Below are 27,987 nucleotides of genomic sequence, written 5' to 3' on the forward strand. Positions count from 1 at the left end.
TTGGGAATACTTTTTGGAAGCTACCCATTAAATTGTGGTGGCTAATAAATTGCACTGGACCTTCGGGTTGTTCAGTTCTACAGGGCTCATCTGTTCCATTCGGCACTGGACCTTCGGGTTTTTCAGTTCTTCAGGGCCTTCGGGTCATCTGTTCCATTCGGCACTGGACCTTCGGATTTTTCAGTTATACAGGGCCTTCGGGTCATCTGTTCCATTCGCCACTGGACCTTCGGGGTTTTCAGTTCTACAAGGTTTTCGAGTTATCTGTTCCATTCGGCACTGGACCTTCGGGTTTTTCCATCAACAGTCGAACGTTAAATCCATCGGCTCACCAAGCACCATCAGCCGAACGCCGAATCCACATTAGTTACAATCCGCCGTCCCGATAACCAGCGAACCGTCTACATCGTAGCAAGTCACCGATCTCCTACAACCCGCCATCCCAATTATCTACACACCGTCATTAATATACCAGTTTCCCGAATATCCACGAGCCACCAGCGAAATCACCGAGTCCCGATACCCAACAACCCTTCAACCACCACTGATTCCCAAGAACCATTGTCAGAACAACGCCCACTTCTCACGAACCCCAACTACCGAGCACCGATCCACGCAGCCATCTTCACGCAAACGATCGAAACACACCTATTGAGCATATTCTTATGGTATTCAATCCCGAGTAGATTGTGAACTAGTTTTTATATCAATAAAATCCGTATTACTCCCCTGGAAAGGGAAAATATAAGTCTTTTCATTTCCTACGGTTTAGTGGGTCCTTATGGAGACCCTGGACGCAACTGAGCTTACCCCAGCCAACGAGAAAACCACGTTACACACCGTCGTAATAGGTGCCCCGAAGACAACATGTTGCAAAAAAATAAAAACGATTCAAGAGGAGGTCTTAAACTGAACTTTTCGGAAAATTTGTGTGGGAGGTACCCAAAGGAATGGTTCGATATAGTTCATATTCGAACCTGATCTATGGTAGAAATATTACGATGTGCAAAGTATAGAACAAATCGATAACTACCTTCGAGAGTTATCGTGCTCATAATTTTAGCGACAAATTTTGAACTTTTGTGGGGTAGGTTCCGCAAGTAATGTATCGATATGACCCATCTTAATACACCATTCCAGCCAGACAAACAAACGGACGAAAATGACTAAATTGACTCCAAATTGTCCGAAACGGATATGGTCCATCGTATCAAAGTGTATAAACCCTCGTTAGCCTAAATACTGAGGATATATATACGGTTTACATCGGTCCAATACTTCGGGTAAATCTCCCACAAAAGTTCTCTAACTATACCCTCAGCATTTATGCCAACGAGGGAATATACATTTTCATACGGGCAAAATGTGCCTCATCGAAATAATGGTTTTAGAGCCCAAGTGTGTTTGGACGAAATCCGTTTCAGACAATTTGGAGTTGATTTAGCCATGTCCGTCCGTCTGTCTGTAGTGGCTGGGGAGAACGAAAACTCTGGAACTGATCAACCGATTTGGTCCAAAATTTGGCTTTCGTAATATTTTGTTCAAACTTAGTTTAAGTTCGAAGATGGGTTATATCGGTCAATTCCTTCCGGTACCTCCGCCACAAAAGTTGGAAAATGTTCGGAAAATTTGTGCACAGGATAACTCTTGAAGAAAGTAACCGATTTGGTTCATACTTTGTACATCGTGAAATTTCTATCAGAATTAGATGAGGTTGGGTGTCACCGTGGTTCATTGGTATGCACGCCCGCCTCGTGGGTTTGATTCCCCGGCCAGGCAACATCAACAATTTTTCAATGGTGGCAAAATACCACTCAGTAATGTTGGCGACATACGACGGTACAACGGTACAAGTTCCATCAGGGCAAGTCCTTATTTCCTAAGTTCCTGTAGTGGTTGGAGCGCAAGGTAACTCTCGAACAAATCTGCCGATTCGGTCCAAAATTTGGCATTCGTAATATTTTGTCCAAACTTTGGGTACCACTCCTTTGGGTACCTCCCCAAAAAAGTTCAAAAATATTCGCAAAAATTGTGCGTACGATAACTTTTGAAGGGAGTGACCGATTTAGTTCATACTTTAGACATCCTAATATATCTACCAGATATATAACAGGTTCGAATATGGGCTATATTTGTCCACTCCTTCGGGTACCTCCCACACAAAATTTCTGATAAGTTAATTTTAAGGCCTGTTCTCGAATCACTTTGATTATCATTGAAGCAACTTACATTCGCTGCCTCAATTACGACGGACGGAGAAAACAGGCCGAAATATGTGAAAAACCCCTATGGCACCAAATGTAGTGGTTGGAGAGCTCGGATTGAATACTGCTCTCGTCCACACTGTGGATATTGTAATATTTCTTCGAATATTATATCAAATTTGAAGGTGGTGCTTATAGGTCCACTCCTTCTGGTACCTCCTCCACAAAAGTTCGAAAATATTCGCTAAAATGGTATGCGCGATTTCTCATAGACGTAGCAACCGATTTGGATCCAAATCCAAACTTTGGATCTCTAAATATTGTCGAAACTTAGTTTATATTCAAACTCGGGCCCTATATGTCCAATCCTTGCGGTACCACCCACACAAATGTTCAACATTTTTGTATGGTTAAGGGTCTGTTCGAGGATCCTTTGGACATTTTTACCGAAGGTTTTCCTAGTGGCCCTGTTTACAGCGATATTATGTTTTTCGTAGTGTAGTGTGATAAAAAAGCTCTATATATCGATGTCCCCTCAATTTTTTGAGCTTTAATCCTATCCATACTTTTGTCGGTTCAAACGCTCAAAAAAAGTATTTCAATCCACATAGGCTGAGGATATATCTCAGTCGGCAAAGCCGACTGATACTTTTTTACTTGTTTGGATATGTTTACCGATGCTGTTCGTTGTGGTCCTGTTTACAGCGATATTATGGTTTTCCGTGGACAAGTCCATGCTTCCTTGCATACTGGTTTAAAAGTATGCAAGGAAGCATGAAATGACTAGTGGGCGCGAATCTATCGAAAATATATGATTTCCAAAATAAGATCCACTTCCTCCGCAACACTTTTGAACTTTAATCCTAATCCACATTTTTGTCGGCAAGTTCAAATGTTCAAAAAAAAGCCACAAAATTCTGGAAAGGTTCTAAATACATTCCATCTGTCCGTAAATGAACGTTTGAATTCACATAGGCTGAGGGTTTAAACATTTTTTGTATATTTTGGACCAATACCCAAAATTTTCTGTAGAAAAATTTCGCGGCCCTGGCGAAAATTATATACCAAGAAAAGTTATTTGTCCACTGGGAACACTCAATGAAAAAATTAAGCCAATAAGTCACAAACATAGGTAATATCTTCCAAATACCGAACATCGGGAGGTAACGTTATATGGGGTCTCTATCAAAACGTGGGCATATGTCCATATGCCAACTGGGAACACCGTGGCTCAAAATTCAGCAAATTTGATAGAGAAACTTACGTAAAATCTTCAAAATACCGGAAATCGGGAGGAACCGTTAGATAGGGTCTATATCAAGACGCGGGCCTATGTCCATAATTTTTATTGGATTTTTTTTATACGAGGAACCGTGCAACTCAAAATTCAGCAAATTTGGTTGATAAATTTGTCTAATATATTCAAAATATTTAAAATTGAGAATTGAGAATCTTTTCAATTTTTGCCCTTCCTAATTTTTGATTGTTTAAGTCTGGAGTAATTTTTTTAAATTTTCGGTTCAAATTGGCTGCAGTTTGGCACTTAGGGTTCCTAGTTATCTAAACACTTTTCCACCAAAAAATATGGTATAGCCCTCATTTTAAGCAGTTTTAAGTGTTTTGTTGCATTTTCTGACCGAATTAGGCTCTGCCTTTCCTTGCACGGATAACTTTTTTTCTTTTCTTCAGTAGCAGAACAATATATCTGGTAGAATGCGGATTCTGCTGGTAATACTTTTCTTATAAGCCGATATGTTATCAGGACAAGAAGCCCATTCAATTTAGTAAGTTCAGAGGAATATGCAGTAGTTTTCTGTTGTGATTGCAGCATTGTAATGTTCAGCTTCCATGTTGTCTGTTATCTGTTGATGGAACTGCTCTCGAGGAAATCAATTATGTAAGAAGATTCATGTTTTTAATTTAGGATTTTACAGCGCCTCACCATTAATACTGAGAAATCAATTATGTTAAACGATAGATATTGAATTTGTGGATTTTCCAATGTGACATTAGCCAAAACAATGTACAAACTGGTTTGTACACTGTTTCCCATTGAATATTATGCAATCATTCGTGCTCGGTTCATTTTCTAATGTTAGGCTTATGGTTGCTGCTGGGAAATCGATTATGTCAGAATATTTGTTTATCGAGTTTTCAGTGTCTTAACACTACTCTAAGGTATGTACAAATTTATTTCTAAAATTTCAAATTTATTCTATTGAATATAGTTTTGTCACTCGAACTCGTTTGGCATCAAATGTTGTAGTTATTGTTACTGTTATTGTTTGTTGTACAGCCATAGACTGAGGATACTTAGCTACTAACCCTTTTTTACTTATTTTGTTTTTTTAAGTTAGTAATCCCTAACGGGAACCACGCGAAACAAAGCCGTCTCGCATACCAACGAATATGATTTCGATGCTTCGAACATACATACACATTTCTTAACTGTGGTTGTTCCCTTCAGGAAAAAGCTGGGTGCAATACTTATTCGTGGGGAATAACCTTTACGTTTTCCTCTTCAATCTGATTAATTTTCAGTGGCCGACTGTGCAACCGCACAATGTTAAGAGCGCACCTCGTACACCTTTCTATTGTTTACATATGTATTCTTTATGTGTATATATTTTCATATTAATTATGTTATAATAAATATGGATACAAATACAATAATTATAGCTGTTGGAGTGGTTTGTTGACATCAAAGGCCAAATCAAATCTCGAAATATTTTTCTAAGACAAGGTGTGATTTCAGCAGTAACAATTAAAGGAAACACATATTTCCGTAAAGAGCTGCGGTGGTGAGAAACCATAATTAACAACAGCAACACTAAATATGTGTGGCCAAAAACATAGAAAAAAGAAGAAGACGAAGACAACAACGTCAAAAACATGGCCTGGGAAAAGCAAATTCAACCAGTTTATCAGGTATGCAACACAACAATTTAATTTTAAATTTATGAAATAAAATGTTGATTGAGAAAAATTTCTTTGAGAAGAAACAAAAAATACATCTATGACTTCCCATGGCATTCCTTAGCAAAGAGGAGGAGAGGAAGAATACACACTGACAAAGAATGATTGACAGATGTTTTGTATTCAACATCTTATCAAATTTGTCATTTTTTGATAATAAAGCAAATTTCGAGTTAGCATTATTTTAATATAAAAATCTGCGAGCTCAGAATGTGCAGCATCAGTTTGCAGTTGCGATTTTAGGTGACAAAAACTAATTCATCAAATATTCACAAGAAAATGCGTTTATTTGTGGTGAGTATTAGTGATGTTAAGGAGGAGAAGGAGTGCGGCGAGTGTTTCCAATAATTACAATTCTGCTATGTTCTCTAGGTCCTTTCCTGCTTGGCTGCTGTAGCCTTGGCTAAACCACAGTACAACTATGGTAGTGGTGTGTCGGGCACCTTTGGTGGTTCATCCGTCAAATTCCCCAGCTCTTCAGGAGGATCTTCCTTTGGTGACCTTAGAGGTTCTTTTGGTTCTGGCTCTGGTTCACTTGGAGGCAGCAGCTTTGGTTCATCAGGTTCTTCATTCGGCTCAGGCCCCTCCTTTGGTTCTGGCTCTTCCTTAGGCTCTGGTTCCTCCTTTGGTTCTGGCTCCCGCTTCGGTTCCAGTGGCTCATCATTTGGCACCAATGGTGCTGGCAATTTCGTTGGTTCCAACAACGGTGGCAGCCAAGGGTTTGAAGCCCCATTGGTCCACAAACAATTCATTACCGTTTCTGCCCCTGAAGATAATGAAAATTTGGAAATGACCAAACACTTGGTTATTGGACGCCCACAAAAGAATTATCGCGTGGTGTTCATTAAGGCTCCCTCCTCCAGCAATGCCAATGTTAAGCTGTCTGCCGAATATGCACCCAAAGAAGAAAAGACTGTCATTTATGTGCTGTCCAAGAACGACAACAACTTGGAAGTTAGCGATATTGCCACTCCTGCTCCCACTGTACCCAGCAAACCAGAAATCTTCTTCATCAAATACAAGACCGAAGAGGAGGCCCAACATGCCCAAAGACAAATTCAAGGTAGGTGTAAGAATCATAATATCAAATTAGAAACAAATTAAGAAATCATTTTTTTTTTTTCAAATCATTTCAGCTGAATATGACAAAATCGAGGGTAGCTCCGAACACACCGATGCCGGCGTTGCTCCCCAACAGTCGGTTGTTGGTATTTTGGGTGATGGTGGTAATGCTGGCCACAGTGGCAGCATTGGTTCCTCTGGTTCTTTCGGTAGTAGTGGCAGCTCTTCCACTGGTTTTGGCAGCAGCGGCTCTTTTGGCAGCACTGGCAACAAAGCATCCGCTTACTTGCCACCCACAACTGTTTAAAAAATAGGATAACTTTGTTTAGACCAAAGTAAGACAGAATTTTTATCACAAGTTATTTGTTGAATTCTATTATGTATCGAAAAAAAAATAAATAAAATAAACCAAACCAAACCAAACCCCCAGAGTTTTCTAGTAGATATTAGTCAAACTTATCGGACTCTGCGTGAAAACCAGATTCATTAGCTGATCAAAATGATTACTTTGTTCATACTTTTTGGGCTGGCTATACAAAACATTAAAAATAAATTTTCCCTAAGACAACATTTTGTGGTCATTAGTTCAACACACAAATTGGAATCTGAACATTAGAACGCTTTAGTTGTTTGATTATTAAATGGGCTACTCGAGCCGATATCATATGTTCTCATAGGCAATGTTTTACCTGCAGAATCCGTATTCGATCAAAAGTTTCATGCTGCCACCGAAGATTTGGAAAGAAGGAAAAAAGTTTTCGTTGTGACTTCTGGGTACTCCGAAGGAATTGTTCGATACAGACCTATTTGGAACTACACGCAAAAAAAAATCGGCCTCTCTAACATATGTCCCAAACATATTTTGCAGTAAACATATATATGTTTGCAACAGTCCCAAACATAATATATGTTTGGGTGGAAACAAATATATGTTTGGGTGGAAACAAATATATGTTTGGGTGCAAACATATATATGTTTGGGTGCAAAGATATTTATGTTTGGGTGCAAAGATATATATGTTTGGGTGCAAACAAAGATATGTTTGGGTGGAAACAATTTTATGTTTGGGTGCAAACAAAGATATGTTTGGGTGGAAACAATTTTATGTTTGGGTGCAAACATTTTATATGTTTGGGTGCAAAAAAATACAAACCCAAAAGGCACAAAAAAAACAAACACATGAACCAGTGGGCGCTTACTGAGAGCAAGGGAGCGTAAAATTCAATGTAAAACACTTTAAAATGTGTGCTCACTTGCTCTCAGTAAGAGCTCACTGTCTATCTCTATAGTATACACACAAATGTTGTGTTTTTTTATTAAAAGGCAAAAGAACAATAAACACATAGGTACATACAAAATTCCAAAGAAATACATAACACACTTTAATAAAAGAAAAACTGATTGAAATAATTTGTAGTCACACTTTTAAAAAGGAAAAATATATAGAAACGTAGTTGAACGCTTCTCCTTAGTTGTGAAATAAAACAAATTGTCCTCATAGTTGAAATCATCAGCGGGGAATCGGCATCTAGAATCAAATGATTATGTAATGTAATAAATAAATATGGATATGCCATATTTCAAATATACATAAATAAGTATGTATGTAATTACCAATATTAAATGCGATTTCTTCCTTGTCCAATAAAATAATTCCATTCAAATTTCCGATTCAATTATAAAATGTATTGGGCATTTAATTTACTAAAAACAAAATTTCTTTAAGAAAGCACAAAACACTGATTTATTCACTCACTTTACCGTCTTGACTCTACAAAGGCAACTAAAACACTGAAGAAAGAAAAAATATATAATTCATATCATTTCTTCTTTTCTTCTTCGTTGGTTAACAACAACAAAACAAGAAACACACGAGTTTGACGCATACATGCCATCAAAGCCCCCTTCTTCGCTTCTACGTCTTCTATTATACAATACACACAACTCTTTATTATAAAGCAACATTCCACAGCCGCGAGAGCACTGTTATTACTCTCGTTGACAAACATCCTCTCTCCACCCATGAAAAAAATGTTCTAACATAAAAAATATGTTTTACCCAAACATATCAAATTGAGATATGTTACAAAATGTTGCAAACATATATTTGTTTGGACCCAAACATATTATGTTTGGATCCAAACATATATTTGTTTGCAACCGGTCCCAAACATATATTTGTTTGGATCCAAACATATTTCTAACATAAATTTTTCTGCGTGTAGATGTACGATTTGCAAAGTTTCGGCTAAATTGGAAAGTTAGCAGATATGATGTCGTATCCACTAGCTATATTAGTTGGTCCTCTTTGAATTTTTTAGATGTTTCGGCTCATTGTGACAAGGGGTACGGCTGCAAGCTCGACACGGAGCGCATACTCGAAGTCCTTGGTGTCCAAAATGAGACCTTAGCAGTGAAGTGAGGTACTCCACAGGGAGGAGAAAGAAGACGGCACTCTCCTTGTGGTGCGGATAGACGATCTCTCAATTGCAGGGCTCGCCAAGACTAAGGGCAAGGCGTATTTCGTCTCGAACTCAATCTACTTCAAGATTAGAAAGGCAAGAGTGGGCGATGAGAAGACCAGGACGTCAAATCCCCAAAAGACACTAAGGAGGGAGGAGCAGAAGAAGAAATCAGCGACTCCCAAGTAGCCAACCTACTTGGGGACCAATGATTGAGGTCATTCAGGTCAACTTCCATCGAAGCGAGACCGCAAAGCTAGCCCTGATGGATAAAATAACTAAAGGTAATACACATAATCATTTAGCCCAAGAACCTTGGAACATAAAATACAAAACATACGCAAATACGGAGATCCCGCCCGAGGATCTGTATTATATGCCACAAAACGTAAGCTTTCTTTTTTTTGAAGCAGGGGAATGGGAACATATACCTAGCGTCACTATACCTGCCGTTCGACTCCCCGACATTACCACCTTCGTCGGAATTGCAGCAACTTGTGAGAAAGATCAACCAAACAGGTAACGAAGTACTAGTAGGTAGCGATGCTAACTCACACCAAATCTCGTGGGGTAGTACTAACACTAACAAGAGTGGTCAAACCCTTATAGACTACTTATTTACTAACGACCTGATTACACTTAACACCAACCTTTGTTAATAGAGTTAGGGAGGAAGTACTAGACATAACGATATGTTCAGAAAATAAACGAGGTACATGAGTGGAATTCTCAGACCATAGGTACATATATTCGATTTAAAATAGCGAGGCCACTGCCAAACTCGGTAATCTTCCGAAACAAATCCAAAACAAATTGGACTGAGTTCGGAAAACGAGTAAAAGAAAGACTATCGCAAGCAGATGAGGAATGTTATGTAAGGAGGACATAAATAGAAATGGCCACAAGTTATTCGAAGAAAGTTGTCCCCTTCGAGAGAGGAAATCCGTCTACGAAAAACCCTGGATGACAGGGCAAATTCGGAACAAGGGCAAAGAGGTCCTTGGACGTTATAATAGGGCAAAACGTAGAAAAGCAGCTGAATTTTTGGACAACTACCAGGCAAAATTAAAGGAATACAACAAAGGAAGGAATAAAACAAAAACGCCAAACGAAACTCCTGGAAGCTATTTTGCGATCAAATTAAGAAGTTTCTATCCAAAACCCATACATAGACCGAGCAAATGGTCGATGCAAATGGAAAAAGAATGGAAACAACAGAAGAAACTCAAGTCTTTGATGAAAACGCACTTCCCGTCGAACACCACGGCTATCATCTAGGCATCCACTGAGTGCAGTTACACATCAAAAGATGCACCAAAAATCGACAGGTCGATGGTCAAACAAGCCATCTTGAGCTTTTCGCCATACAAAGCATCTGGACCAGACCAGATGTTCCCGGCTCTACTACAGAGGAAAGTCATTCTTACGGACAGTAGAGCAACCATTACGGCTATAACAACCAAGACAGTGAAATCTAGAGCAGGGAGCAACCTACAGTGAGTCTTGATAACGCAAAGCCCTTAAAAGCGACGCGTATAGAGCTAAAGGCATGGACAAAAGATGCAAATAGTCGATGAAAATGAAAAAAAGGAGGGAAAAACAGAAGAAACTCTAGGCCTTCTGATGAAAACGCACTTCCCGTCGAACCCCACGGCTATGCTCGGTCGACCGAGTGGGGTTACACATCAGAAGATGCACCAAAAATCGACAGCTCGATGGTCAAACAAGCCATCCTGAGCTTTTCACCATACAAAGCAGCTGGACCAGACCAGATCTTCCCGGCCCTACTACAGAGGGAAGTGGGCCTTTTTGCGTCCAAACTGGTCGGGATCTTCAACGCTTGCTTAAAATTTGCTTACACCCCGCTAGCCTGGCAAGAGGCAAGGGTAGTTTTTATCCCTAAACCTGGCAAGCCAAGCTACGCAATATCAATATCTTATGGCCCGATAAGTTTAACTTCATTCTTACTCAAGACAATGGAACGGACGGTCGACACCATGATAAAGAGTAGAATCCCTAACGATATGCTTAAATACAAACAACATGCATACGTTAAAGGCAGATCAGTGGAAACTAGAGTTGGGTAATCTAGTTCCTAGTTCCTTGTACTAGTTCCAAAACGTATGAGTAACATCATGAAATATAACGTGTGATGTTAAGTATACGCAGTCTGTTCAAAGAAAAAATGTGGGCCGTTGGAACTGCGAAGTGAACTAGATAGTTCCATATAGTTCCTTTGGCACAACTCTAGTGAAAACCGCATTGCATGAGGTGGTACACCACATAGAAAGAACCTTCGAAATGAAAATGTACACACTTGCTGTATGCATCGACATCGAAGGCGCTTTCAAAAACGTAAGCACCGAGACACTTATCCACTCCTTAGACGAGTTTTAGGTAGACAGGGCCTTAAGGAACTGGATAAACCACATGCTAAGCAACAGATAGATAAGCTGCGGGCTATACGACGTTAAAATAAGAGTCAAAGTTGGACAAGGAACGCCACAGGGAGGTCTACTTTCACCTCTGTTGTGGGTTACCACCATAAATAGTCTCTTGAGCACCCTAACCGAAAAAGGAATTGACCCAGTCTGCTACGGAGACGACGTTATAATACTTCTGAGGGGAAAGAATCCGAACATACTTTGTAGAAGAGGAGAAACGGCTCTCAAAATTGCATATAACTGGGCCAGACCGAGAGGTCTGAACGTTAACCCGGAAAAAATGGAAATATGTCTATTCACTAGGGAAACTTCGAGGAACCCGTTTTCTAGAGTTGGACAATCTAGTTCCTGGAGCGGATCGATCTTTCTAGTTCCTTTTCCCAGAATGAACTAGATCCTTAATATAGTTCCAAATAGTTCCGAGACAGATATAGTTCAAGGAATCTTTCTCTTTCATCGTTCTTTTCGTTCCAAATAGTTCGGAGACCGAAATAGTTCAACGAATCATTAAGTGAATCGCCCTTGAAAGCGACGCGTATAGAGCTAAAGGCTTGGACAAAAGATGCACATATATCTGGAGTAGAGAAAAGAAGAGAAGAAAAAACACAAAAATCCTATGGGAGAACCCAGACGAGGACAAAACAAAGAAACTACTTTTACTAAGTAAAAGAGACATCAGTAGACTAACGTGCATCCTTACAGGACACCTGGGGCTATAGGCACACCAGCAAAATATAGCTTGTGCAGAAAGCAGTGAATACAGAGTATGCGGAGAGGACGACGAAACGTTGGAACACTACCTCTGTCATTGTCAGGCCTTCACAAACCCGAGAACCCAGCTACAAAGTAACGAGATAATACAAGGACTCGACCAAATAAGGACAATCGAGCTCAAAAAATTAAGAGACTATGTCAATATAACAGAAATCCTAGACTAGCGTCAATAAAATAATCAGGAATTTAACTAATGAATTCTTATACTTTAATTACACAACCTCATTCTGACCCCAAATTAGAGCGCACAACAGACCTCCGTATGGCTAAAGTGTATGTCCACATGGACATGTGGTGATCCTGCATCACCCCTCTTTTCAACCTAACCTAACCATGTCAAGAAAAAACTAACAACGGAAAAACTTATACCTATGTATAAAGGACCACTGTGGCTACTAGAAGTTGAAAAATTAGCTTAAAAAATTGCTATTTTTATAACAGTTGGGGTGGAATTTGTTTTCGATTTCAACACACTTCATATTTTTATTTTATTTCGCTCTAGGCCTCGCGTACGAACATTAAGGGTTGTTTAAACGCTTACATGTGCACCGCCATATGTTCTTTATTTTTGTCAACAAACGATTCACTTGCCAACGCTGAGCGTTGACCACACAACCCTAGGATTTGTTGTCAGACACACACGCTCTGTGCCTATGGTTTCGGAGTCGAGGTATTTTTGGCAGACCAGTTTTTTTCACGACTCCGGCTCCGACTCCTGGTCGACTCCGAGAGTGAATTCTTGTAACACTAAAATTAATAAAATGTGCACAAATTTCTAACTTTTTACTATATATTTTAATAAGCCGATTGGCATATATTTTTTCTGACCGATTTCTAAATGTCATTTCGAGAAAAATACACTCATATCTAGGGTAATATTGTTCCAATCGACTTGACCACATATTCTATGATATTTATCCTTTTTTCAGAAATTTACAATTTACAAACTAAAATTCAGCGCACACATTTTGAACTTTGGTGTCCTTTATTACTTTTACCCGATCCTACATAAAAGTTTCGGTGAACATTTTTGTATAAAATTGCATCTTGTGTTACTTTTTCAGTTCATGAACAAAATGGACATGGAAGGAACTGAACTAGAAGGACAAAATATTAGACTATTTAACTGAAACATGTCATCTCAAAATGATGGGACAATATCTCCAAACAGAGATATCAAGCTATTTTGTCAATAATTGTTGGGGGGGTCAATACGGCATAACTCAGAAGTGGGTGACGTAGGGGATGAAAGATACCAAGGAATGGTCCTGACCGGCTTTAACATGGCAAAGTCCAGGATTTATCTTGGTCCCTCGTTCATCTCAAGTGGACACTGACCTCCCCGTGGTGTCACCTGGGTTAGCTGCCTTCAACACCCGTTTAAGGTAGTGAGCTAAAATGTGCCGCGCGTTCACCCGTAAGAACGTTAAAAACTTGGGTTTGGGCGCAAAGTTAGTAACCCTCCCCTCTAAAGTTGACGACCCCCGCAAACCTTTTAAGGACTATGATCTGCGAATCTACACCTGGAATGTTCGCACTCTTTATAGAGAAGGTGCAGTTTACGCATTGGCAGATGTACTTGAAAAGTACAAGGCCGACATTACTGCCATACAGGAAATACGATGGAATGGGAAAGGCGTCACAACAACACCTAAAGGTGACGCACTGTATTATAGCTGCCATGACGTAAAGCATGAGTTTGGTTGCGGATTTGTAGTTGACCTGAGGTTAAAACACCTGGTCTCCAGCTTCACACCAGTGAATGAAAGACTTGCTACAATTCGAATGAAAGCAAAATTCTTCAAAATCAGCTTTATTTGCGCTCATGCTCCCACTGAAGACAATGACGAACTGACCAAAGATACATTTTGTGAACGCTTAGAAGAAACATATGACCGTTGTCCTGCCCATGGCATTAAAATTATTCTAAGCGATTTTAATGCCAAAATTGGAAAGGAAAATATCTTTGGCCCGACAGTCGGAAAATTCAGTCTCCACAGTGAAACATCTGACAATGGTATGAGACTGATCGACTTCGCAGCGGCAAAAAACATGGTAGTTAGCAGCACCAGATTTCAACATCTCGACATTCATAAGGGCACCTGGCTGTCTCCAGATCAGAAAACAAGAAATCAAATTGATCACGTTGTGATAGATGGAAGACATTCATCGAGCGTGTTGGATGTGCGTTCGTTCCAAGGAGCAACCATAGACTCGGATCACTATCTTGTTGCAGCAATGGTACGCACCCGGTTAAACGTAGCAAACAAAGTACGAACAGACACAACATGAAAGTTGGACATCGGTAAGCTGCAATCACAACATATAGCCACAGCATATTCCACTTAACTGGCCCAATTGCTTAATCAAAGCACTCCTCATCCCTCATAATCACTCCATGCAAACAGCCGCAAAATCCATACTGGGATACCAGAGACCACCAAGGAATCCATGGTATGATCAGGAGTGTCGTGCTGCTACTGAAGAGAAAAATGATGCATATAGGGCTACTTTACAATCCGTAGCAACGCGTAGCGCACGACAGAGATATCCGGAGAAAAGGAGAGAGGAGGAGGTGAATGTATACCGCCCAGCCAAGATAAGGTAAAGACAGCAATAAATCGGCTGAAGAATAATAAGGTAGCAGGAGCCGATGGCTTACCAGCCGAGCTGTTCAAAACCGGAGGCGACACGCTGATAAGGTGTATTCATCAGCTAGTTAGCACCATCTGGCAGGAAGAAGAGTACCCGACGATTGGAACCTGAGTATACTGTACCCCGTCCACAAGAAAGGAGATAAGACTGTATGCTCTAACTATAGGGGTATAAGTCTACTCCCTATTGCCTACAAGATCGTGTCAGGGATATTGTGCGAACGACTAAAGCCTATGGCCAACAAGATAATTAGACCATACCAATGCGGCTTTAGACCTGGTAAGTCCACCATTGACCAGAAATTTATCTACACCTAACACCTTTTTGTCGATTATAAAGCAGCCTTCGAAACCCCGCTGCGTGCCATGTCTGAATGCGGTATCCCCGCAAAGCTCATCCGGCTTTGTAAAATGACTTTAATTGACCCGAGGTCCTCAGTTAAAACAGGAAAATAAAGAACCTCTTCGAAGAGTTTTTGTACCAAAAGAGGTTACAGGCAAGGAGACAGCCTTTCGTGTGATCTCTTCAACATCCTGCTGGAAAAGGTTATACAAGAGGCAAACGTCAAAAGAAGTGGCACAATCCACACCAATAGCCACTTGCTTATGCTAATGATATAGACATCATTATGCTAATGATATAGATCCGTTAAAGAAGTAATTGATACCTTTATGAAGGTCGAAGGAGAATCTGCTAAAGTGGGTCTGGCGGTAAACGGCGAGAAAACAAAGTTGATGGTTTCGACGCGCAATGCATCCCCTGAGCTCGGACCAACTGTGGAAGTTGGTTCCTATAATTTTGAGGTAGTTTAAGACTTCGTCTACCTAGGCACCTCCGTAAACACAACAAACGACATCAGTTTTGAAATAAAAAAAAAGAATTGTATTGTCCAACGGATGCTACTTTGGTTTAAGTAAGAAGTTTAAAGACGAAGACACGTCTCGTCAGACGAAAATAACGCTCTACAAAACACTGATACCACCCAGACATGGCAGTGTTTGGTGTGTTTAGAGAACAGTTTTTCGAAAGATCTACGGACCAATCTGCGTTGACGGTCAATCTCGACGTCCCATGAACCACGAGCTGTATCTGCTATACAACGACATCAATATAGTTAAACGTATGCAGCGATTGCGTTGGCTAGGCCATATCATAAGAATGAGCTAAGATGAACCCGCTAAAAAGGCGTATAAATACCGACCGCTTGGCGGTGCACGCAGAATTGGCAGGCCAAGGAATAAATGGCGCAAACAAGTGGATGAAGAAATGAAAAGGCGCGGTATCCCAGAGTGCGAAGCACAAGCAGAAAGAAATGGAGATCTTTTCTTAGTTCGGCCTATGGAACAATTGTTCTGTAATGGGCCAGCTAAGTAAGTAAGAGAAGACTTCAGAAAATAGTAAATATCCTGTGAGTTGTCCTCTAGCTTAGTATAATATACCGTTTATATGTATGTTTTCTTATAGCTTTCTTTCAAAGTAAATAATGACTTTTGAAAAAATATTGGTGTGCCGAATTTAATGTTATATTTCTATAACGTAGAAAAAAATTTGCGCGGAGTCGGAGTCGAGATATTTTTAACGACTCAGACTCCGACTCCAGTAAAAATGCTCGACTCCGACTCTGAAACCCTGTCTGTGCCACCGTATTCATAACTTAGTAAGGAGTAATATAAGTAGTTATTTTTGTTTAGATTACTTTGTAGTGGGTTACAAAATGACTAACGGAGGTGCCAGAAGGTGTAGACTGATCGTGTGAACTCATATAGATCGGTTACTCCCTTGAAGAGTTATCGTGTTAACCAGCTAACCAAACGGTTCGAAAGAAACGTAACAAATTGTGTATATTAAACAATCTATATACCTTAGGTTTGCCAGCTAGAACGAACATCTATTATACCCAACTAAGCAAATAAATCAATACTTACAAAGTATCCACTTGATCGAATTTAATGCAAGAACTTACCTGAAAGAAAAAAAGAAAAAATAATTAAAAACAGATATTAAAACTACTTCATATTCAATAAGTAGCTTAACCCACTTAAAGCCACTGGTCGTTTAAACGCCACAAAAATGGTTGCAAAAATTGAGGTAAAACTCGGGTATTTTCGCATACTTTTGTGTGGTTTTTTGCATTTTGTTATAGTATTATCAGTTATCTATCTTTCTACGCTTATAAGGCTTCATTTGGTCAATGCATTCTCACACAATTGGCCTAACGCAAGCAATTCATCGACTTTTGATGAAAAATTGAAATATGATGTCCTGGATTTTTAGGAATATAGTTAAAGTATTTCCTTAATCAAAAACCAAGGGGTTGTCATGTACGAATACACAGATATTACCCTTCCAAATTTTCGGCATTTTTAAAAGAAGGCTTGATTACAGGAAAACTATAAGTTTTAGAGAAAAAATTATTTTGTAAAAATGCTTAAAAAGCCTCATAAATATCACTTTCATATAAAATTGTAAGTTTTCACGCAAAAAAATCTCAGCACTAAGTGGGTTAATAAGGGGTCAGAATGTAAAATACACAAAATATGTGGAATTTGTACAGTCGATATGGTCGATATACCCTCAAGATGTCCAATAACGAAAAGAAGCTAACCACATATTGAAACAGCCCTTTTTTAAAAGATTTCAAAGAATTAATAACCATTTATTTATGCACCACAACGTGATACAAGATTAACGTTTTGCCCATACTCATGCACCTTTTTATGGGCCTGCAATGATTTGGGGCCTCGCACACAGACCATAATCACTTTTTAAAATACCTAAATGGTTTTCAGTAAATGCTTCATTCAAATATTAATACTATTCAACAAATATTACGACGATATTAGGTGATCGAATCTGGGACTAAAAAAATGTAGCCAAATATCAATATGCAATTGTAAGTTAATTTTGGATATTACACTTTGGTTTTAGAATTCATTTTATTAATATTTATTTGTAAAGTAATTCAGCATAAGCTTAGTTTTTTTGATTTAGTTTTGTAAAAACAGCTTGTTATTTATTAATGGATTGTAGTGGTGAATTTTAAAAAAATACCGTTAACGTCATTGCATACTTTGAGGCATTTATACAAAATTAAGTTAATTATAAACAACTAAACTTAATAATCACCATATCTACGGTGATAATCATATAACCTATAATAACTTGTTAATATACTTAATATACATGAACCATGTCAAGTTTTATCTGTTCAAATTTTGTAAACCATAGATACTTTTATAACAATCTTGGTGGTCTTTATTAAACACTTAGCGCCAGGATTATATTCGAAAATAAATTTATTTTATTTCTAAGCATTTCTTTAAAATTAATAACTTTGTTGGTTATCTGATGGCCATTGTAGCCCGTGCTATGTCTTATTAACATTGTATTTACTACAAGTTAATATAATAATAAATAAATAAATAAAAATAATAATAAAGTGCCAAAATCCATTACCGTATATTTGTATAGGAAATTGGTGTTTTTTTTTACAATTTCATGAAAATTCGACTTACTATGGAAATAGGCATCGGTCGGGAGGCACAATCGAAACGGCTGAAATTTGGTATTTTTTCTTCGTTGGTGGTATACACTTTGCATCAGAAATTTGTCGCTGTAGGTTCATATTTGCATATGGACCCCATAGAAGGGTAACTCCCGATTTTCGGTATTTTGAAGATTGTGGCCTCAATATCAAACAAAACGACTGAAATTTGGCATTTAGTACTCGTAGGGGATATTACATTTTCCACCTGATAGTTGTCGATATAGGTACCTTTCGATTTTCGTCGTTTTGAAGGTTATGACCTCAATATCCCACCGAAATTGCTGAAAGTTGGAATACAAAATATCATAAACGGTACAAAACATCCCTTGCAAAAAAATCATACAATCTGTTTTGGTATAGCCCCGTTTTAAGATTTTTTGAAGCTTCCAGTCACACTTTTCTACTGAATTGTTTTTTAATTGGAATTTTGTGTTCCTAGAAGATAGGAAACTTACTCGCTAAAGACTATCCATGTATCTCCGGGTTTTAGACTAGCTAGAAAGTCAAAGAACGCATTGTGGAATAAAATGCATTAATAATAGAAACTAGTCAAAAAATAAGCACGGTGCGCCTTAACAAAATTTAAGTGAAAGGTGCTTACACCTGGTAAGTTTTTGCGGTTTCTGAAACTACAATGTTGATAGATGAGAAAAATCAAAAAAACAAAAAATCGCCGGAGGCATTTTCAAATGGGACTAAGGAAAGTGCTGTAGCAGAGAAATTTCTCTACAAGATTGTCCATTATGATGTTTTCGTAGGTATTACCATTTTTGAGATATAGAAGTTCAATTTTGAACATTTACTGGATGTATCGTCTCCTTATAAACTAGATCATGACTGCAATTTCCCAACTTTAACTTATATATCTCAAAAAATTACGAAAACCAATCTTATAGAGAATGTTCACAACTAAAAGATTTTCTCCAGTCCCATTTCGATAAGACTTGCCGTTTTCAAACAAATCGTAAATACCCAACAAAAAACCCTAAAAATGTGACCTAAACTTCTATATCTCAAAAATGACAAACCCTAGGAACAAATCATAACGGTCAATCCTCTGGAGAATTTTTACAGGTACAAAATTTTCTTTAGGCTCATTTCGATAGGACTTTCGGTTTTCAAGCAAAATTGCGAAAACGAAAATAAACATAACAAGTGAGCAAAGGCTATAGTCGGGATGGGGCCGACCATGTGATACCCTACACCACTACTCCTGTGCATATGCTTTGCACTGGTAAACATTTCTTTTAGGGAATATAATCCGCCTGCCACAAAAATAATATGCCTCTTTCTCTCTGGGACCCCCATAAGCAACCAAAATTTCGTGACCATCCGATCAAAATTACGACCTGTAGCTTGATTGCAAAAAATGGAAGAATTGGGTGCATTACCGACTATTGTGATATCTCCCTTGTTTGACTACCTTCGCCAACCTGCTTTACACCAATGTAAGGATATTTTCTTCTTCTTTTCCGTTGGACTCTGTGGGGCCCCCATCTACCACCAAAATTTCATCACTATGCGATCAAAATTCCAACTTGTAGCGTGATTACAAAAAAATTGAAAAATTGGGTTTATTACTGAATTTTGCAATATCTCGGTTTGCTCACTTACGCCAACATACTTTGCATTAATATAAACGAGATCTTTTCTTCTTCCATTGACGGGTATTCCTTTTGGAATACTCCAACCAAAAGCGGAGATATTCGCATAAGAAAAAAAAAACGTTGACTTTCCTCCACATAAGCTTTTCGCTTATTCCGACTACTGATTATTATCTGACCATCACCAAACTAAATAGGCTTTTTGCCCTGTGGGACCCGCATCGACTCCCAAAAAATTCGTGGCGATCCGATCAAAATTCCGACCTGTAGCTTGATTACAAACAAATCAGAAAATAAGATGTATTACCGACTATTGCGATATCTCTGTTGTTTGAGCAGCTACGGCAACCTACTTTACATCGTTGTAAAGGTGATATTTTCTACTTTCCTTTAGATATACCTCTTAAAGAAACAGAGATATTGGCTTTGGAATAAAACGTTGACCTTTCTCCAAATAAGTGTTTGCTCATTCCGACCCCTGAATATTATCCGACCATCATCAAAATCAATAGGCTTCTTCATTTGCGAGACCCCCATTAACCCTCAAATTTTCGTGACGATCCAATCAAAATTGCGACATGTAGCGTGATTTCCAAAAAAAATAGAAAAATGGGATGTATTACCGACTATTGCGATATCTCCGTCATTTGTTTACCTACGCCGACCTAGTTTGCATCATTGTAAAGACGGGATCTTCTACTTTCATAGTCAGGCTTTGCTTTTTTAAAGTTTACAACTACAACTGTGATATTCGTCAATATAATAAAAATCGCAAAAATAAAAATTTGGGCTTTATTTGCGACTATTGTTATATCTCCGTTGTTGGATCACGTACAAGAACCTACTTTACATCTTTAGAAAGGTAATCTTTTCTACTTTCATTGACAGGTTTTGCTTTTGGTATACCCCATACAGAAGCTGAGATATTCGCTTTGGAAAAAACGTTGTCTTTTTATCCACATAAGTTTTTTGCCCATTCCGACCCCTAAATATTATCCGACCATCACCAAAATCAATAGGCTTCTTCCCCTCCGGGACCCCCATCAACATCCAAAATTTCGTGACGATCCGATTAAAATTGCGACCTGTAGCGTGATTACAAAGTTTAGATGGACAGACGGACAGACGGTCGGACGGACGGACTGACGGACGGACACACATAGCCAGATCGACTCAGCTCGCCGAGACATTCATTTTGATATATATAAGTATGGGTCTACGACCATTATTTCGATGCGTTACAAACTTTTTGGCCAAAACCCTCCCCACATAGTGGTGTAGGGTATAAAAATGAGAAGTTTGACCGCGATTTATTTAAAAATCCTTCCAGCGATTTTGTCTTGTTTTTGGATTTTTCTCATCTATGAACATTGCTGTTTCAGAATCCGCGAAAACTTACCAGGTGTAAGCGGGTTTCATTCAAAGTTGTTTTATAGGGGGGTATAAAGTCAGTACATTGTCCCAATTTGAACTTCTATATCTCAAAAATGGTAATACCTTCGAAAATACCATTAAGGTGAATCTTGTAGAAAATTTTCACTGCTACAACATTTTCTTTAATCCCATTTCGACAGGTCTTGCGGTTTCCAAGCAAAATCGTGAAAACCTAAAAAAACCCTAAAAATGCTATGAACATTGTAGTTTCAGAAACCGCAAAAACTTCCCAGGTGTAAACACCTTTCATTTAAATTTAGGTAAGGCGCACCGTATATGGGGTCAAGCTACACAAGAAAAGTATGAGGCGATCTTAAGCATAAAGACATTTTAAAATACATAAATATGGAGCCGATTTTTGAATACATATCGCTCATTGTCGAATTGAAAAATTGAATTCGACCATAAACGGTGTTGCTACACTTTTGACACCGAATGTGGCCAGCTTACCATGTATATAATCATTTTTTCTCAGGGTGTACTTTTTTTGGTTACCGTGGGATTAAGAGCTATTATACAGGGTGCCATAGGGGTTTTTTACATCTTAGTAAAGTATGAACCAAATCGGACACACCCATCAACAGTTATCGTGCGCACAATTTTTTCGAACATTTTTGAACTTTTGTGGGGGAGGAGGTACCTGCAGGAATGGACCGATATTTTATATCTTCGAACTTAAACTGGAAAAAATATTACGAAGCCCAAATTTTGGACCGAATCGGCATATCCGCTTGAGTGTTATCTTGCGCTACAACCACTACACACGGTGTCATAGGGGTTTGTTTGTACCTTTCAGGCTATTTTCTCAGGAAGTATGGACTGATGAAACAACAAAAACCAAAACGATTCGAGAGCAGGTCCTAAACTGAACTTTTCCGGAATTTTGTGTGGAGGTACCTGAAGGAGTGGACCGATATAGTCCATATTGGAACCTCATATATGTCTCGTAGAAATTTCACGATGTATAAAGTATGGACCAAATCGGTTACTACCTTTAAGAGTTACCGCTCGCTCAATTTTTCCGAACATTTTCGAACTTTTGTAGGGGAGAAACCTGAAGGAGTGAACCGATATGGTCCATCTTCGAACTTAAACTAAGTTTGAACAAAATATTACGAGGGTCAAATTTTGGACCAAATCGGTTCATCCGTTCGAGAGTTATCGTTCGCACCAGCCAGTCAGACAAATAGACGGGCTGACATTGCTAAATTGACTCCAATTGTCTGAAACGGATTTCATCCATACATACTTGGGGTCTAAAAATGAAAATGTTCGGAAAGTTTGTGCGCACGATAACTCTTGAAGGCAGTGACCGATTTGGTCTATACTTTGTATAGGGAAAACTTTCTACCAGAGTAATATGAGGTTCAAATATGGACTCAATCGGTACACCCCTTCGGGTACCTCCCACACAAAATTTCGGAAAAGTTCAGTTTAGGACCTGCTCTAGAATCGCTTTGATTTTTGTTGTAGCAACTTGTATTCACTGCCCCCCTATCGAAGGTACAAGTTTCATTAGGGGCAAATCCACACTTCCTAAGAAACTAGACTTAAAGGTGCAAAAAAAACCCCTATGACACCGTGTGTAGTGGTTGAAGCGCAAGATAACTCTCGAACGGATCTACTGAGTCGGTCCAAAATGTGGCCTTCGTAATATTTTGTGCAAACTTAGTTTAAGTTAAGCCATATCGGTCCAAACCTTCAGGTACCTCCCCCAAAAAAGTTCAAAAATGTTCGGAAAATTGTGCGCGCGATAACTCTGGATTGGAGTAAGCGATTTTGTCTATACTTTACACATCTACCAGATATAGATTAGGTTCGAATATGGACTATATTTGTAGACTCATTCGGGTACCTCCCACACAAAATTTTGGATAAATTCACTTTAAGACCTGCTCTCGAATCACTTTAATTTTTGTTGAAGAAAACAGCCCGAAAGTTGTAATATACCCCTATGGCACCATATGTAGTGGGTGGAGAGCTCGAACCGAATACTGCGTTCGTCCACACTTGGGTATTGTAATATTTCTTCGAATATTAAATGAAATTCGAATGTGGTGCTCATAGGTCCACTCCTTCCGGAACCTCCCCCACAAACGTTCGAAAATATTCGCTAAAATGGTACGCGCGATTTCTCACAGACGTAGCAACCGATTTGGTTCAAACTTTGGATCTCTAAATATTGTCGAAACTTAGTTTGTGTTCAAATTTGGGCCCTACCTGTCCAATCCTTGTGGTACCACCCACACAAATGTTCAACAGTTTTGTGTGGTTCGAGGATCCTTTGGACATTTTTACGAAGGTTTTCCTAGTGGCCTTGTTTACAGCGATATTATATCTATCGATATCCCCGCAAATTTTTGAGCTTTAATCCTATACATACTTTTGTCGGTGCATACGCCCAACATTTTGAAAACCCCCCGAATACATAAGATATTTGTTCTTGGGAAAAAAGTATTCAATCCACACAGGCTGAGGGTATATCTCAGAGCCGACTGATACTTTTTTACTTGTTGAAGATTCCAGTCACATTTTTCCACTGAATTGGTTGTTAATTGCAATTCCTATTCCAATTGTTTTCCTAGAAGATATGAAACTTACTCGCTAAAAACTATCCACGTATATCCGGGTTTTAGCCTAGCCCTGGAAAATGTAAATATTAGTCCATGTTTTGGAAAGAACGCCGATGACGCGGCATGTGATAAGCTCTTTACAAGAGGTATTCCATATTTTCCTTCTGAAGTGGATGTAACATTGTATTTTGGACCTCACAAATGTATCAATATAAATTGATTATCATCAGTTAAGATGATCCAAGCAAAAAACCTTAACGTAGAGGAAGAGCTTGGCACGTTCACAAACGAAAGGAAACTAATTGTTTAAGGTTACTTTAATACAGTTTGTGGTGGAGGATATAAAATCAAACTGACAACGGTGTGTTCAACTCGACTATAAACGGTGTTGCTACACTGTTGACACCGAATGTGGTCAGCTTACCATGTATGTAATCATTTTTTCTCAGGGTGTACTTATTTGTTGGTTATAGTGGGATTTAGAGCTATTATACCATTATGTCAGGAACCATAAAGTTGTCTACGATAAATATAAAATAGCTGTAAACAGGATCACTAGGTGACAATTTCAAAACGATCATTAGACAGCCTTTAAACTGCACTTAAGCTAAATGTTGAAGTATTGTGAGCGGATTTTCTCACAAATAATGTTAAAAGAAAGTAGAATTTCCAAAAACTCGGAATGTTTTAGAAGCGAATCACTGTATTAAAATCTTAAAATAATGACATGAATTATTGAACAGAACAAAAATTGTAAACAAATAAAATCCATACAAAATCATGAAGGTCAAAATCGCCAAAAAATCAATTTCCCATCATTACATATTTTGTACGAAGTTAGCAAAAATTCATTCATTCATCTGTTGTTATAACAAAATAACTGCTTTGAACAGGCATAGATATGACATTGAATTTTAATAATCAAAAAGGGCAACAAACTTTTTTATATTAAAAAAAAAAAACTACTAAGAAAAAAACGCATCGATTTATTATTTCAAATAAAAAAACTCCGTTAATATGTTTGTTTAAGGTTTTTGCTTAATGTTGTCTATTTTACATAAAATATTGATTAGGGTCTACTGTTTTTTTTTTTTTAATTTGAATTTAAAAAAACAACAACAATAAAGCTCACAATATGCCAAGAAATTGTTTTAATTTCTTATCTTCATTTCTATGTATCTTCTACGAATCCGCCGGTTGATGAATTGTCTTTTAAATTGAATATCAAATAAAGCAAGACTAAAAATAAAAAAAAACTTCAACATTATTAATAGTTTTTAGAGTTAACGCTTTTAAGTGGATGTTTTACAACATTAAAATTGGTCGGAAAACTGGTACAACATCGAATGTGTTTACAACATCCAAACTGGTACAACGACCAGCGATTTATTTATTCGGAAAATTTGCGCTGTTTATACCCTCAGCTTTATGGCCAAGGAGGATATATAGACTTTAGACAATAGAAAAGTGTCTCATCGCAAGTAACATATTTGGTCCAATGTTTGATATTGTAATGGGAGCAACCGTAGTGCAAATTTAAGCACAACCACTTTGCACAATGTATACCCGGGTCGACTCATAGGCCAGGTACATTAACAGTGACAAAAATACCCCTGTGCTTAAGATGCAACGTTTCCTAAGTTATACCATGTAAAACTTTTCTACCTGCTGTGCCGCAACCAGGCTTTCGTAGTTGAGGTATTTTTGACTCGACTCCTACCCCCACTCCAGGTTTTTTCACGACTACGGCTCTGACTCCGACTTCGGAGTAGACTCCGAGGGTAAATTCCTATACCATATCATATTTATTATTTAAATAGCAATCTTTCCTTGTGTAAGCCATTTTCATCAAAGATTAGTTAAGGCGCACTGAGCATGATATTTTTTATAAGGAGGCGATACAGTCAGTGCATTGTCTCAATTTCAACTTCTATATCTCAAAAAAGGTAAAACCTACGAAAACATCATAAAGGCCAATCTTGTGGAGAATTTTACATAAGACTCACGGTTTTCAAGCAAGATCGTGAAAACCTAAAAAACCCCTAAAAATGTGAACTTAAATCGCGATTTATTTAAAAATCCCTCCGTCGATTTTTTTGTTTCTTGATATTTCTCATCTATGAGCATTGTAGTTTCAGAATCTGCAAAAACTTCCCAGGTGTAAGCACCTTCCATTTAAAATTAGTTAAGGCGCACCGTGTAATTTATTGACCCGCATTTGGCAACTCGGTTCTAATGTTTTAGTTAATCAATATAACATGGAACACACCTATTATTATAAAACTATATTTTGACTTTATTCACAAATGCAATTCACATATCAGATTATCAGATCAATGAGTGTTATAGCAATTTGTATTTTTGCAACCTAAAACAGCTGATTTTATAGCTGATATAATACTAAGGTGTTAGTACATACATACAAATATTTTATCAAGTTTATTATAAATTATTGTTGATTGTTTGATTTTACACATTAAGGTCATCTTCATGATAGCATAACCTTTTTTCAGATTAGCAGAAGAAGAAAAATTAAGCAAACAACAAAATTATCAAAAAAAAAAAAAGTAATACAAACAACTACAACAACAAAATCATAGATAGGCCGAATGAAATGAAAAGTTATAATAAATCATCGGATGGTAGCAGGTAGTTGGTAACAGTTGATAAGAGTCAAATGTTAAGATACCCTGCACAAAGAATTAAAATAAAATATTAAAATTTAAGAAATTCTCTTTAAAGAAGACCTGTCAGATTTGGTGGTGTTTTATAAGAAGCAAGTTTGTAGTCCTATTCTATAGAAGACCTCAACTGAGGTCATCTATTCTATAGAAGACCTCAACTGAGGTCATCTATTCTATAGAAGACCTCAACTGAGGTCATCTATTCTATAGAAGACCTCAACTGAGGTCATCTATTCTATAGAAGACCTCAACTGAGGTCATCTATTCTATAGAAGACCTCAACTGAGGTCATCTATTCTATAGAAGACCTCAACTGAGGTCATCTATTCTATAGAAGACCTCAACTGAGGTCATCTATTCTATAGAAGACCTCAACTGAGGTCATCTATTCTATAGAAGACCTCAACTGAGGTCATCTATTCTATAGAAGACCTCAACTGAGGTCATCTATTCTATAGAAGACCTCAACTGAGGTCATCTATTCTATAGAAGACCTCAACTGAGGTCATCTATTCTATAGAAGACCTCAACTGAGGTCATCTATTCTATAGAAGACCTCAACTGAGGTCATCTATTCTATAGAAGACCTCAACTGAGGTCATCTATTCTATAGAAGACCTCAACTGAGGTCATCTATTCTATAGAAGACCTCAACTGAGGTCATCTATTCTATAGAAGACCTCAACTGAGGTCATCTATTCTATAGAAGACCTCAACTGAGGTCATCTATTCTATAGAAGACCTCAACTGAGGTCATCTATTCTATAGAAGACCTCAACTGAGGTCATCTATTCTATAGAAGACCTCAACTGAGGTCATCTATTCTATAGAAGACCTCAACTGAGGTCATCTATTCTATAGAAGACCTCAACTGAGGTCATCTATTCTATAGAAGACCTCAACTGAGGTCATCTATTCTATAGAAGACCTCAACTGAGGTCATCTATTCTATAGAAGACCTCAACTGAGGTCATCTATTCTATAGAAGACCTCAACTGAGGTCATCTATTCTATAGAAGACCTCAACTGAGGTCATCTATTCTATAGAAGACCTCAACTGAGGTCATCTATTCTATAGAAGACCTCAACTGAGGTCATCTATTCTATAGAAGACCTCAACTGAGGTCATCTATTCTATAGAAGACCTCAACTGAGGTCATCTATTCTATAGAAGACCTCAACTGAGGTCATCTATTCTATAGAAGACCTCAACTGAGGTCATCTATTCTATAGAAGACCTCAACTGAGGTCATCTATTCTATAGAAGACCTCAACTGAGGTCATCTATTCTATAGAAGACCTCAACTGAGGTCGTCTATTCTATAGAAGACCTCAACTGAGGTCATCTATTCTATAGAAGACCTCAACTGAGGTCATCTATTCTATAGAAGACCTCAACTGAGGTCATCTATTCTATAGAAGACCTCAACTGAGGTCATCTATTCTATAGAAGACCTCAACTGAGGTCATCTATTCTATAGAAGACCTCAACTGAGGTCATCTATTCTATAGAAGACCTCAACTGAGGTCATCTATTCTATAGAAGACCTCAACTGAGGTCATCTAT

General features: G+C 38.2%; 1 protein-coding gene across 4 annotated transcripts in view; it reads right to left on the reverse strand.

The window, feature by feature from the left end:
• The window catches only part of goe (endothelin converting enzyme 1), a 309,104-nt gene that overhangs the window by 205,201 nt on the left and 75,916 nt on the right, over positions 1-27,987 (reverse strand). The gene's annotated exons all lie outside the window — the stretch shown is intronic.

Source organism: Musca autumnalis, unplaced genomic scaffold (genome assembly GCF_047663935.1).
Source record: "Musca autumnalis isolate F117 unplaced genomic scaffold, ASM4766393v1 scaffold_3, whole genome shotgun sequence".
NCBI classification, from domain to species: Eukaryota; Metazoa; Arthropoda; class Insecta; order Diptera; family Muscidae; genus Musca; species Musca autumnalis.